The 14764-nt window shown below is 41.4% G+C and overlaps 1 long non-coding RNA gene and 1 other non-coding gene across 2 annotated transcripts in view; both read right to left on the bottom strand.

The window, feature by feature from the left end:
- Positions 1–13631, bottom strand: part of LOC123593860 — a 34901-nt gene extending 21270 nt beyond the window's left edge. The window contains exons 1-3 of the long non-coding RNA XR_006710566.1: positions 13348–13631; positions 6095–6200; positions 2208–2403 (exon numbers count right to left, since the gene is read on the bottom strand). This is a non-coding gene — a long non-coding RNA (uncharacterized LOC123593860). The remainder of the gene's footprint in view (positions 1–2207; positions 2404–6094; positions 6201–13347) is intronic.
- On the bottom strand, positions 9542–9647 carry LOC123593957. Its single transcript, XR_006710631.1, has one exon. It is a non-coding gene; the product is annotated as a U6 spliceosomal RNA (small nuclear RNA).
- Positions 13632–14764: the final 1133 nt, after the last annotated feature.

Raw genomic sequence — 14764 nt, 5'->3', positions numbered from 1 at the left:
AAGCCACCCAGGTGCCCCTACAATGAAGTTTTTTATTAGAATAGTGCATACTGGAGTAACTGGGATAAATGGAGATATGGAGTATTCTAGATCCCACACATCCTGCTCCCTTGAGAAAGAGGCAGGTGGGTAGGATGGTGGGATGTGTATAAGTACATTGAATTTCAGAAGGAAACTTCTTGAGGTGATGACTTTAACAGATCAGATGCCCCTGCCTGTGAACTTCTGCCAAGGAGTCAATATTTTAAATATCATTTGTTTTTGGCTGGTCCCCAAATACATTACAGTTCCTCCCAAGGAGAAATTTTTCATCTCTTTGGATACCTCCTTGAAGTTCAGGCAGCACCCCAGTGCAATAAATATGGGCTGGCTCCTTAAAAGTCCTATTCAATCCCAGGCAGGTGGTGCAGTTTTTAGAATCCTTGGGTGAGGGGGTCTCCTTACTTGATTGCAATTGGTAACCAGTATTTTCAATTTTTGTTTATTTTTCACCAGTGCCTACTATGTGGCAATCAGACCAACGGTGGTCAAAGGCTTCTTTTTTCTTTAAAAAAAAAATTTTTTTTTGTAATGTTTATATATTTTTGAGAGAGATAGAATGTGAGCAGGGGAGGGGCAGAGAGAGCCGGAGACAGAATCTGAAGCAGGCTCCAGGCTCTGAACTGTCAGCACAGAGCCTGACACTGGGCTCAAACTCTTGAACTGCAAGATCATCACCTAAGCCAAAGTTGGATGCTTAACTGACTGAGCCATCCATGTGCCCCAAAGGCTTTTTTTTTTTTTTTTTTAGTTTATTTATTTATTTTGAGAGATAGAGCAGGGGGGTAAGTTGTGGGGTTTTTTTTTTTTTTTTTTTTTTTTGCTTGTTTGTTTGTTTGTTTGTTTTTTGAGAGATAGAGAGTGATGGGGTTTTGGGGTGATGGTGGGACTCAGAGCTGATGGCCAAGAAAGAATTCTTGAATACGTCTTTGGTGCAAAAACGTGATTTTATTAAAGCATGGGGACAGCACCCATGGGCAGAAAGAGCTGCACTGGAGTTGTGAAGAGTGACTGGTTATATACTATGGAATTAGGGGAGGTAAAATCAAAAGGGAAGTTTCCAAAGAGATTTTCATATGATAAAGACTCACAGATTATGGGAGGCCTAGCTAAGGTTGTTTTTCCCTCTAGCAAAGCATTAACATTATGACAGTAGGGAGTTCCTGGACTTTAGGCTATTGATAAGAGTGCATCTTTTTTTTTTTTTTTTTATAATTGTACTAAGATATTTGTAAACTGATGGGAGACTCTTAATGGTTTAACCATCTGTTTTCTGTCCTTTCCTTTGTTTTTGGACAGCCAGGAGCTCCTGAGAAATATTACACATATCCCATCTTGTGGGAGGGGGCGTGTGTGCTAGCTTGTACTTTGCCCCCAGTCTGCCTTATGCTGTCTCATCTGAGAGCAGGAGCAAGGGAGGGGCAGAGAGAGATAGAGAGAGAATCCCAAGCAGGTTCCACACTGCTATCATGGAGCTCAAAGTGGGGGGAACCATAAGATCCTGACCTAAGCCAAAATCAAGAGTCGGATTTAACCAACTGAATATTTAAAAATGCTTAAAAGATGTGTATACATATTAATATATTGATAAAATCTGATTGAGAAATGTAAAGTTGTTTCATTAAAAATGCATTTATTTAAATAAAAGAAAGTGAGCACATTTTTAAAAATATTTAGCAAATAACAAAACAGATGGTGCACAGATATGTCAAAACTTGTGTGCCCGGGCACTGGCACAGCAGAGGTTTGGGGCCCCTGCCCCAAAGCAGGAACAGGAAGGGAGTCTACCCCTTGCTCTGGGCTGATGCATGTCTGTGAAAGCATCCTAGTCACTCTAGAGCATGAAACAGGTGTTGGGCAGTTGCACATGTATTTCACTATATTAAAAATTCAAATAGTATCATACACCCAGTTCAAGTGTTGAGGAATACAGTGCAAAGGAAGGCTCCCTCAGAGGCCCTACCCAGGGGCTACACGATGCAGGAAGTTGAGTGAGTTGCAAAGGGAGGACCAGTCCTAAAGACTGAATTTACAAGGATCAACATCTTAAACATTGATTCTTTTCCTCCCCCCAGTTTATAAACTGTTTCTCTGTAAGTATTCTTCTCTTTCTCTAGTTTAAAAGGGAAAGGAAGAGAAAGCTGAACTTTTTAGACCAAGCAACTAACCTTTTTCTGCAGAATTCACTTTGCAGGCACCCTCTGTCATCAAGTTCACCAAGCCAACACTCCACAGTGCCACCTCCTGGACGTCTGTCCCAGTCAGTCTTCCCTCCTCTGCCAGTGGTGGAGACTTCAGGCAGATCCATTTCTGTTTCCAGGTCAACCACAAGTGCCCTTCTTCCCTCCAGAGTTTAATATGACACTGTTAAAAAACAAAATTCAACCAAGTGGAGTTTGAAGATCTCATTGGCTTTATTGAATGATTCATAAATTGGGCAGCATTCTACCTAGCAAGTACAGAGATACTGGAAGAGTTGTACAAATGGAAGGTTTTTTACTGGAAGGAGGACCTGGAAAGGAAGTTATTACCAAAAGAAAACAAAAGGATTGTTTCAGGCTGGGAGGAAAGACCCAGCAAGGTTTGTATCAAGCAGATTACCTCACAAAGTGCTGATGAGTAAATTTCAGACCGATTGTTAAAAGGTCACATTCCTGGGACAGGTTGAAACTGTAATTAAGTCTTGGTTTGCTGGGGGTGGGGGGGATAGGTTCCATTTGGGGCTTGTTGCTTCTTTTTTAACACATATACTTTCTGACTCTGAGGATTTGCTCATATACACAGCTGTGAATAGAGTCTTGGTGCAAAACAGAATCAATGACAATGACTCACAATCAGGTCAGAGCTGAACCTTCTCTTCCTGGCCTCACCCTAGGAGAGTATCCAGGTCACAACCGGGCATTGTTTACCCAGAAGCAGAGGGAAGAACTTTAAGCTTTCTTATAAGACCATTTGAAAATGAATCAGAATGCAAGGACTCCTCTTTGGGAGAATGTCAGGACTGAGCAATGTGGTGGCAGATGTGGTTGGAAATGTTTGCTCTCTGCAACAAAGAAATCACAGAGTTTGGAGTTATTCTAATATTGGGATTTCCATTCAGCTTTCTTTGGTTTGCATTTGCCAGGTATTCCTTTTCCATCCCTCTATTTTCCACTGCCTTGTGTCTGTCTGACACACACTGAACATAGGATGAAACACCAGGACTCTGACATCACTCTTGTCTTTTCCACCTGCCAGCTCAGCCACAAGCACTCAGTGAAGTGCCCCCAAATGCAGCACAAAGCAGGCACCCTGTGTTGCTGAGCAGACAGGTGGGGGTCCCAGAAGATGTCACCTGAATCCTCATTGACTGGTCTCTCTCCTGTCAAGTCTTTTGACTGGGAGAACATGCTAAGTGATTGAGTGTTAAAACTTCATTTAAAAAGTAAAAGAGGTTAGGGGCGCCTGGGTGGCTCAGTCAGTTGAGCGTTAGACTTCAGCTCAGGTCTTGATCTCACGGGTTTGTGAGTTCAAGCCCCGGGTCGGGCCCTGTGCTGACAGCTCGGAGCCTGGAGCCTGCTTCAGATTCTGTGTGTCTCTCTCTCTGCCCCTTCCCCGCTTTGTGCTCTATCTCTGTCTCAAAAATAAGTTAACGCTTAAAAAAAAAAAAAGGAAAAGAGGTTAACTAGAGCTAACTTCTTACCAAGTATGGCCTAATAATCATTCTCTTCCAAGACTTTTCCCAGGATTAAATTCACAGTATTATTTAGGTAAATATTTAATAATTAATAGGCAACAGTCAATATGTATCTATCCTGTGTGGAACAATAGCTGGGAGAGTGATTAACAAAGAAACAGAAATCTACAAAACCTACAAATCTATAAGTGTTGCTTGCTGGGAATGTGACCAAGACTCAAATACAAAGTCGTTATTAGTAGAGCCTGGGGATTAAGTGCATGGGCTTTGTAGTCAGGCAGATCTGAGAGCTAATCTGTCTGCCATTTATTAGACACGGTAGCTAACTTCTGTAAGCACAAGTTTCCTCACCCTCAGGATGGGGACAATAATTCTACCTCATAGGAATTTTGGAAGGATCACTTGAGAAAATGTACATGGTCTGCTTTAAAATTGCAGCCTCAGTTTATCTCAGTACAACACGTGGGAGAGTGAGGAGTCAGGTCTTGCATTGAAGGGGCTGTTTTATCATGTATAACAGAGAAGGCTTGCATCCAGAATATCCTAAAAATCATGAGATGAGCAGAGAATTGGGGGGAGCAATGAGCAAAAGAACTGAACAGGCACTTTTCAGGGGAAGACACCCAGGTAACCAATGAACATAGAAGAGGGTAGGCGTTCAACTGCACTGTATTGGGAAATGCAAAGCAAAACTATGATGGGCTGCCATACACACTCACCAGCACAGCTAGCAAGAGGATGACTGACAATACCAAGTGTTGGTGAGAGTATAGTGTGGGAATGAGAATTAATGCAGCCACTCTGGAAAATAGCTCAGCATTGTCTTCTGAAGTGGAGGATGAACATGGCCCACAGACCAGCAATTCCATGTACATCAGGAAATGTCTGCAAGAATGTTCAATGATCATAATCTGGAATTGGCTCAGATGCTATTCAACAGTAAAGTGGATAAGTGGATTTATTTTCATGCAATGGAATGTTATATGTCAATAAAGATAAATTAATTTCTGCTGCATAAAACAATGAATCTCAAATGTGATATACAGCAAAAGAAACTGAACACAGAAGAACACATAGTGTGAGATTCCATGTTTGTGAAATTCACAAACTGCAAGACAAAACCCAACTAGGGAAAGACAAATTTGGTGATGAACAATCAAAAGGAACAGGGAAGTGATTACTTTAGATGTGAGAGTAGAGGCTACCTCTGATGGGGAACGTGGGGTTGGTGAGAAGGGAGGTACTTTCTGGAGGGCTAGCCATGTTGTATTTCTTTTTTAACATAAGCAACATTTATATGAGTGTTTGCTTTGTGATAATTCTCTCAGATGTATATTTTTGTTCTGTAAACTCTTTCTGTACGTGTGTCATATTTCACAACAACAAGGCTAAGGAAAAGAAAATGCATATAAAATCTTCAGCACTATGTTGAGTTCTCATTAAATAATGTAGTTGTGGGTTTTCTTAATGTTAATTTAGCAATGCTTCGCTAGAACTGCAAAACTAGATGAAGGACTTCAAACTGACACCTCTCTTTCTAGTAGTAAAAGCTAAGAATGAGACAGAATGTGCCCAGCCCATAGGTGTATCAGGAGATACAGCCAGACAAGGACTTTTTCCCCTGGTGTTAACCAAACCAGCAGGCTGCAGGCAACCGTAAGGCACAGCACCTTGTGAGGTCATGTCCAGAAGAACCCAGAATTACCTAGGCTGGGTAAACAAGATTTTCTGAAGGTAGAGACAGCTGTGGGCATTTTACCAAACCTTCACTGGTGATTCTAACCTGCAGCCAGGGTTGAGAAATCTGTGCCCGGCCTGAGGTGGAGAATGGCAGCTGCTGCCACAGGAGCATCTGCTGCTCCCAAGGATAATAGATACCCCAGAGATGGAGCAAAAGAGCCTGCAGCAGATACCATGCTCTCAAGGAATTTTGTGTGGCAGGCTGAGACGAGTAGTGAGGGGTGGGGCGAGAGCTGGTCCCCAACTCTGCCTCCTCCGGGTGACGAGTTGACCGAAGTTTGTTTCTTAAGGCATCAGAGCTTCTGTGTTCACAAGTAGTACCTTATGTCCCCTTCAATGCTTGATACTGGAATTAATTTTTCAGAGAAGGGTATAGGCATCCCTCAGGTTCAACATTATCCTGTGTAACAGCCCATATACTGGATGCACAGACATAAGTTGTTGAAAATGTGATTTTCAGACCTCCTAAGAAATTCTGACTTTTTAACTACTAAAAAAGTTATAAGCTATTTCAATGCTGTAGCAATACCCAAAAATGTCAACTTACATATTTATGAGTCTTTCCCAATACATACGTGCCTCTAGAGACAAAAGACATGAATGAAGAAATGAAATGAAGATAAGAGAAACTGGGCTTACCTGGGGGATGTGGCCCGGAAAGGATCCAGAGAACACCAGGGCAGCGTAGGTACGTCTCTGCACCTGCCATGAGTACAGCCTTTGTGTACAGCAACTCTGTTCAAATCTGATGCAAACACCTGGAGTTAGCATCAGCCTCCACAGGTTAGGGGGCATGGTACCCAACAAGACTGTCCCCACTAAGATGCCAGCCACAAATTCAGGGATCCCCAGGCCATCTGCACTTCTGAGCAAATGACAACAAGTCCAGGAGGTTCCCATTCCCAACTCTCCACCTTTGTTTCACTAATTCACTAGATCAACTCAAGGAGTTCAGGAAATCACTGTACTTAAAAACACAGTTTTTAAGATTTTAAGATTGAATAAAAGATTCAAATCAGGGCAGGACAAATGAAAAGATACATAGGGCAAGGTCTGAAAGAGTCATAAACACAGAGCTTCCATGCCCTCTCCCCAGGGAATGAGGGCACATCACCTTCCCAGCACATCAATATATTCACCAATCAGGAAGCTCTACCAAACTTCAGTGTCCAGAATTTTTACTGGGATTTTGTCACATAGCCATGATTGTTGGAATCGTTGGGTCATGTGATTGAACTCTGTATCAAGCTTCTCTCTCCTCCTAGGAGGTCAGGCTGGCTCAAAGCGCCAAACCTGCAATCACATGGCTGGCCTTTCTGGTGACCAGCCTCCATTCTGAGTCATCTTAAGATAAACTCTGGTGCAATCCAAGGGGCTTATGAGTAACGAATTCCTATTACGCAGGAAATTCCTAGGAGTTAGTCTCATTCCTAGGAATGAAGGACAAAGGCCAGGCAAATTCCTTATATAACAAGCTTCATACTTTAGGACACCATGTTGTAGAAGAGGTAAAAGAGGATAGTTACATTACAAAGACTGAGCTTTTGTCTAAGAGCCATACGTAAGGGAATACTTAAACCAACCCTGATATGGAATGGGACTTTAGATAGACCAAATGGTCAAATTCAAAATGTTCTTTGTAAACCAAAATACTGTTTGTTAGCTGACAAGTTCAAAATGTACTGCCAGTCCACAAATTGTAGGCTCAGGGGGAAGATCAAAGCAGTTTCAAGGTTATGGAACTGACTAGCGTCAATCAAATTTACCAAAGAATTTATATAAATCTGAGTAACAATGTAGCAATTTACAACAAGGACTGTTTTGATTAGGTGATGGAGAATGATTGTACCAGTTTTTTGGTAATTCTTCCACCTACAGCAAAGCCAACATTCAGAGATAAATTAAATAAAAGAATTGTGCTTGGTGAGTATGGAATTGGAACAAAGGCAAACCCCCATGTATTCTCACCTTTTGACCCTCTTTCCTACACTCCAGATGTACTATCACCCTTCTGTTTTCATAGTAGAATCTTTCCTTGGTCACGCTTATAATATTTGTTTATATGTAACCCTCACTTACATCCTATTATATTTTTTCAAGGACACATAAAGGTCATCTTAATTGACATTTGTCAGCCAAGATTTAACAAGTTTCCCTCAGTACATATTTGCACTAAACCGTAAGGCTTATCTCATACTCATATCCACTTTTAAATCAGTTATGACCAGTAACTTCTGGAGCATCAATTTCTGATTTTACCCCAGAATTTGGCCTGTACACCTTTGTATACCATGGAAGAATTTGGTCTGTGAGTATAATTCAAATTTGCCATTCAAGCCAGCCAGTGTTTACTTCTTCAGGCATGTGTGACTAATCATAGGCATTTATTACATGCTTAGTTGCCTAAGTGGTATGTCCTAAAGCTAGAGCCTTTTAAAATGTTGTTTTCTTGACATTTGGTTGTCCAATTGAAGCCTTTACATATCTTTCATCAGCAGAGCATGAATAAAGAGTGGAGTTACTTCAGAATGAGTCTGAGACAGTCCCAGGATTATGGAGAGGCTAGAGAGGCAGGAAGGAGAGAAGCTCAAAAATACAATGTTACTTCTGCCTGGATTGATCTCCAATGTGTACGTTTTTTTATTTTCCAAAATCATTAAATGAAAAGGCAGCTGTTCCAAGGATTCAAGCCCATGACTAGACATGACACTTTGCTTCAGTCATTCATTGCCAGCATCTGCTTGATATGCTGACATTTCAGAAGCCTTCATGATGGTTCATCCTTGGATCTAAAGGACTAGAGTTGGACACACAGATGGCATCCCAGCTGTGTATACACACACCACATACAGTTTTGTCAAGATTCTGTCACAATGCCAATGTAGCTTCTTTGGGAGCAGCCATTAGAAGAAGAAATTGTTTTTGTCAGCTGCCCAGTGGAGCAGGCCAGCCTGCTGAATGAAGCAGACTGGGCGTTCCATCTGTTTTCTCTTGGGAGTGGTCATGATACTTCTCATGAAGTATCTCAGTGGTGTGAGGCATGTGACAGATATGCCTCAGGGAACAGCACTGTGCTGTGAGCCAGGTAGTAACACCAAAGACTGTCAGAAATCAGTGTGGGCCTCGGTGAACCCTGGGTCAATGCCCATGTGGAGGAGCTCTTGTACTGGCAGCAGCAAAGCTCCTAAGGCCCACAGACTCATCATGTCAAAAACAAGAACTGTGATCCACCTCTCCAAACACCTTCTCTCTGTGCTTCCTGTCCCAGTCATCAGCACCACCATCTATCAAGAAACCAGAAATCTCTCTTGGGTCACCTTCCCTCACCTCTCAGCAACCCATCGAGTTCAGCCATATGCCCTCTGAATTTTCTCAAATCTATCCACTTTTCTCCATCCCTAATGCCCTAGTTCAACTGGCATTGGGTATCTCCCTCCTGAAAAACTCTGACAGCTTCCTAACTGATCATCTTCATCTGCTGCCCCTCTGCTTGGTCTCCACCCTAGTCCAGGGTGATTTTTATTTATTTATTTATTTTTTAAATTTGAGAGAGAAAGAGAAAGAGCACAAGCAGGAAGGGAAGAGCAGAGAGAGAGGGAAAGAACTGTAAGCAGGCTCCAGGCTTAGCACAGAGCCCAACTCTGGTTCGGTCCCATAGACCCTGGGATCATGACTTGAGCTGAAATCAAGAGTCAGACGTTCAACTGACTGAGCCACCCAGGCACCCCAAGGGTAATTTTTAAAAATACAAATACATCACTGCCCTGATGAAAGTCTCCACAATCTCCCACTGGTTTCAGGACACGGATCATCAATATCCAGGTTTGATGCCTCTGCTTGCAGCTCCACCTTCATCTTGGGCCACCTACCACCTCCCTCAAATCTTGACAGACCAGCTTTGCTGGCTTTGCTCTCAAATGTCTCACTAGACATGTCTACCAGCTCTTCCTTCTGCTTGCAGCAGAACCTTCTCAACACCATCCCCCTCTGTTTTATTATCGTAAAATAGACACAACATAAAATGTACCATTTCAACCATTTTAAGTATACAGCTGAATAGCATTAAATACATTTGTGTTGTCATGCAAAAATACAGAACATGTCACTAGTTGCATGTCAGTCTTACGCAGGGACTATGCTAATCTTCACTGTATTGTTCCAGTTCTAGTCTATGTGCTGCTGAAGTGAGTACTCACCCTCTTCTGACTATCAAGTCTGACCCATCCTGCAGATCTTAGCTTTAGTCACTTATTCAGGGTAGCCTTCCAAGACCAGGCCCATCCCTTGTCACATGAGTGACATGATTGTCTGATTGGTGTCTGTTCCCCTCACTAGATTGTGAGTGAGCTCCATTAGGGCAGAACTCAGGATGTAGAGGAGTGGTAGGCACATAGTAGCTCAGAGCATCCTAGTTAAATGAGTAAGTGAATGAACGAATCAATGAAACAATGAAGAAATGCAATTCTACCCACATTAAAGACCACCTTGGCACTATTGTAGAAAACAATAAAATTCTGCATTGTCTTAAACTCCATTCCAGAGTAGGATCTTGGCTTCATCTTTGGAGAGGGTTTTTTGTTTTGGGTTTTTTTTCCCTTTTCTCAAATAGAAAAATTACTAATTTGGGCTTTACCTCTCATAAAAAAAGAAAATACATGGTAGTCTTTAAATAGTGTGTTTTCCTTTCATTCTATTTATTGAGGTTTTAAAACAACTGAGTCTAGTGTTACAGCTCTGCAGCAGTTTGTAATTTCTAAAAACTAATGTAAAGTAGAGCTTATTTGGCACAAGTCTGCAAGACACTAAGCATGATCCTGCCCCACAATATCTGCACAGAAGCCCCTACCATCCATCAGGCTACTAGTGGGGTCTGGAGATGGCTTCCCTTGGAACCTGAGGTTGTCTGCACCCACCAAGTTCACAGAAAACTCATCATGCTCACCTCCAGGAAGCCCTGCTGTGGGCCAGAAATAGCAGATCTAGGCTTTCATGGGACCAAGGACTCCAACCCTGAGTTACAGCAAGGACAGCTGACACACACATTACCCTTCACACTTTATGTGTTATTCATAACACCAGGAGCTAGGGATCAACATCATCATCAACAACAGTATCCTAATTTTACAGATGAGGGGAAAACATTCAGAGGTCAAGCAGCTGGTCCAATATCTCTCAGTTGGGGCTTTTTCTTTTCATTTCATTTTGCTCTATATGACATTAACTGCTGCACTTTCAGAGGCAACTTCTATTATAATGGAACCTTTGAAGTGGTATAAACAAAGATTCTCTGGCCACTGTGCACTTGGACAAAGCCATAGAAAGTAGAAAGAAATGTGGCCTATGATTATAAAGCCCTTGAATATGACTGAACACTTAGCACTGATTGTACACTCTGGTTTTTCAATGTGTGTTGACTCACTGGCTGATGAAAACTCTGAGAAGAGGTATCACATAGTGATCAAGACTGCCTGGTAACACATAAAACCCTAAAAAGCTCTGGGCCCAAGAACTGTCCCCCAGGCTCTGAGTCCACTGTAGAGTGTCCTTGTGCAGACACAGGCTGGGAGCTGGTTCCTGTCCTGGCTTTCTGCCGTTTCACTTTATCTTGGGGAAAAAGCTAGAATGCTCTCTGCCTCCAGGCATAGCATCTGGTAGGCGGGTCCCCCAGGGTTTCCTCTATATCCTGACTGTCCCCACCCTCTTCATGGAGAACGTGGTAAAGAGCACACTAATCTCTCGGATCAAAGCAAGAACGAAATGCATAACGCTCCCACTGCAAGATCAGAGCGTGCTTAGATAACCCCATGGGCTCTTGGCTGAGGAGGCGATGAGAGAGAGGCGCCTGTCCTGAGGTCACAGACTGAAACCCTCTGACACCTGTCCTTTTGCCACCACCACCCCTGTCCAGCCTTGGCACCACTGAGCCAAAGTTTCCAGTGACCAAAAATGTCCCTCAGTCTGGCATCTCCCATCTCCCCATTAGGTTTTCCTTTTTTTGTATCTACAAATCTGCCTTTCATCACCTCTGCCTCGTGTTCTCCTCAGCACCACACTCCCTGTGACCCTCACCTCCTCTTCCCTTGGCCACAGCTCATTTCTTTTCATGTCCACTGTCAGAACTCCAACTGGAGCTGAATGTGAGTGACTTAGCTTTATTAACATAGCAATGTGTACTTACATCCCTCAATCCTTTATTATCTACTTCCATCTTATGTTTTCCAAAGTTCCTTTGTTTAACAAAGAAATCTTTCCAGAGTTCCTTCATCTTACTCAAGTAAGATGGTCTCACTTCCACTTAATGCAGAAAGGTCTTCAAATTTGGGGATGGGGAGCATGTTATTTTCATGATTTTTAAAAGTTACCATCACTATTGTTACTATGATTATGATTAAGCATTAATTCCCACTGTGATTCCTACTTATAAAATTCTCTCCTGATATAAAAAGCTTCTGTTTTTGTATTTCCTGAAATAAAGGGTTTTATGGTTGAATCTTAACTTTGTCAGCCTAAGAGCAATTTCCACTCACCACATATTACCATCCATACCTGTTCATTTTCTTCCTAAGGTGTGTGTTCTCACACAAGGACACATTGTGTGTGTAAAAGGCACCAAGAACATGCCTGTGGTCAAGGAGAACAACATCCTGCTTGTTCAGGTATTTATTCCTGTTCTTTTAACTTTTCCTTGCTTTTCAGAAAAAATTAATGCTCTGAGAAAACCACAAGTAGTTGTAGAGAAAAATACTAATGATTTATTGAGGGGAAATTCTTACAATATCCATTATCAAGTGCTTATTTGCTCTTAGTACTTACAGTTTAAATCATTTAAAATTATTCATGATCATGTATTTTGAAGTGCTCATTTAACAAACTTACTGTTGAAATTATGGAATGGAAAGGCTGCAGAAGAGGCATTGAAGACGGACACACTGAGTTGGAAACATCTGTGCAGTTTTCTTCTGCTAATGCCAAAATGGCTAATCTGAAAGCCCTTTTGCAAAGGGGCTACAAAGCATGGCATCATGCTGAGAGTTAAATTTCTTAGTTCACTGAAAGCAAAACGAATGACTGCCATGCATTGCTATGTGTGATCATTCAGTGTGTGTAGGAGGATTTGTGTCTTGTAACAACAACAAACTAACTAACTCTGGAAGCTGAAGATGAGGGGCCCATAAGCACAAGTAGCTGGCTAGGGAAGCAGCTGTGGTGATGTTAGGCATTGTCCTAACCAGACATTTATCATTGAGTGAGTATCAACCTGACTTCTTGATGCTTCAAAAGTATAAACAAGATCATTTATAGGGACTTGAAATCTCGTTTGTAAGAACAAAATTAGTATAATGAGCCCAACATGCAACTGGTTAGAGGCTAAGAAGTTTTCCTGAATAAGGGGCAGTTTCCTTCTACTTCTTTCTCATTATTTCACTTTGCCAAGCATGGTCCTCCATTTTTGTGCCTTGATTTGCTACTATGGAAAAATTCCCCCCAAAATAACTTTATTATGATGCTCTCATTCTTACTCAGTAATTTGTTCTCTTACCTATCACCGCTATAGAAAACCTATTCTGAACATGTGGAGACTTTGTACTTATTGGGGGTCCAAAAGTGGGAAGAGACAACTAGAAATTTAATAACATAGTATTATTGCTAGCCCTTCTTACTATCAGGCCTAAATATGTTCTAATTTAAATAATGCCTTATACACAGCACTCAATACTGGTTTTCCAGATTAGAACATAAGATATAAACAAACATTTCAATCATTTATAGTTGTGAAGTATACCCTTCAAATGTAACCACTAACCCTGAAGACAGATATTATCTATCGCTATATAACAAATTACCCCAAAATTTACTGGTTTAAAATAACAATAAACATTAATATCTCTTACAGTTTTGTGGGAGCAGCTTAATCAAGTGGTTCTGCCTCCAGATCTCTCACAAGGTTGTAGTCAAAATGCAGATCAGGGCTTCAGGAATCTGATGGTTTCAAAGGCTGGAAGACCTACGTGCAAACTGGCCAATTCACAATGCTGGCAAGTTGGTACTGGTTGTTGGTTTGAGTCCTCATTTCCACACCATGTGTGTTCTCCTCAAGGCTGCTTGAATGTCTCCATAACATAATGGCTGGCTCCCTACAGAGCAAACAGATTCTAAGAGAGAGAAGTTAGTGGAACCTACATCTTTTTATGACCTAGAATTGGACATCAACACAGCATCACTTCTGTTCATTAGAAGTGAGTCACCATGTCCTATCCACATTGCAGGGGCAAGGAATTAAGCTCCACATGTTGAAGAGAAGAGTGTCAAATAATTTGCAGGCCTGTTTTTAAAATATCATTGGTTATATGGGGTGCCTGGGTAGTTCAGCCAGTTAAGCATCCAACTCTTGATTTTGGCCAGGTTATGATCTTGCGGTTCATGAGCTCGAGCCCCAAATTGGGCTTCTTGCTGACAGCACGGAGCCTGCTAAGAATTCTCTCCCTCTCTCTGTCTGCCCCTCCCTTGCTTGCACGTGCTTGCCCTCTCTTTCTCTCTCTCAAAATAAATCAACATTTTTAAAACATTTTTAAAACATTTTTAAAACATTTAAAAATGCCTGGGTGGCTCAGTCAGTTAAGCAAGCGTCCGACTTCGGCTCAGGTCATGATCTCGCGGTCCGTGAGTTCGAGCCCCACGTCAGGCTCTGTGCTGACAGCTCAGAGCCTGAAGCCTATTTCAGATTCTGTGTCTCCCTCTCTCTCTGACCCTCCCCTGTTCATGCTCTGTCTCTCTCTGTCTCAAAAATAAATAAACGTTAAAAAAATTAAAAAAAAGTATCAATGTTATAGATAAATGTAAATTATCTTTAAATCCTTATAGCTTATTTTGAGGTATAATTTATATAAAATAAAATTCATAAATCTTAAGTGGACAGCTGAGTGACTTTTTATATGAGTATATACCCATGTAATCAACCATCTAGATAAAAATATATAACATTTTCAGTTCCTTAGAAAGTTCCATCATATGAATTCCTTTGAATTTTTTATGTACACAATCGCCATCTACATATAAAGATACCTTTAATTCTTCCTTTTTGACCTTTATAATTTTCATTTCTTTTTCTTGACTTTCTGTACTGTTAGGACCTCCACTACAAGATTGAATAGAATGTGATATGAGTGAACATCTTGGTCTTTTTCTTGACTTAGGGGGTATATATTTGGTATTTCACCATGTTTATCTGTAGGCTGTTTTATAGGTAACTTTTATCAGATTGAGGAATCTCTGTTCTACTCCTAATCTGATTAAGTTTTGGCAGCAGAA

Source organism: Leopardus geoffroyi, chromosome D4, assembly GCF_018350155.1.
Source record: "Leopardus geoffroyi isolate Oge1 chromosome D4, O.geoffroyi_Oge1_pat1.0, whole genome shotgun sequence".
Taxonomy (NCBI): Eukaryota; Metazoa; Chordata; class Mammalia; order Carnivora; family Felidae; genus Leopardus; species Leopardus geoffroyi.
Note: the sequence above shows the minus strand (reverse complement) of the source record. Positions and strands in the feature narration are given on the sequence as shown.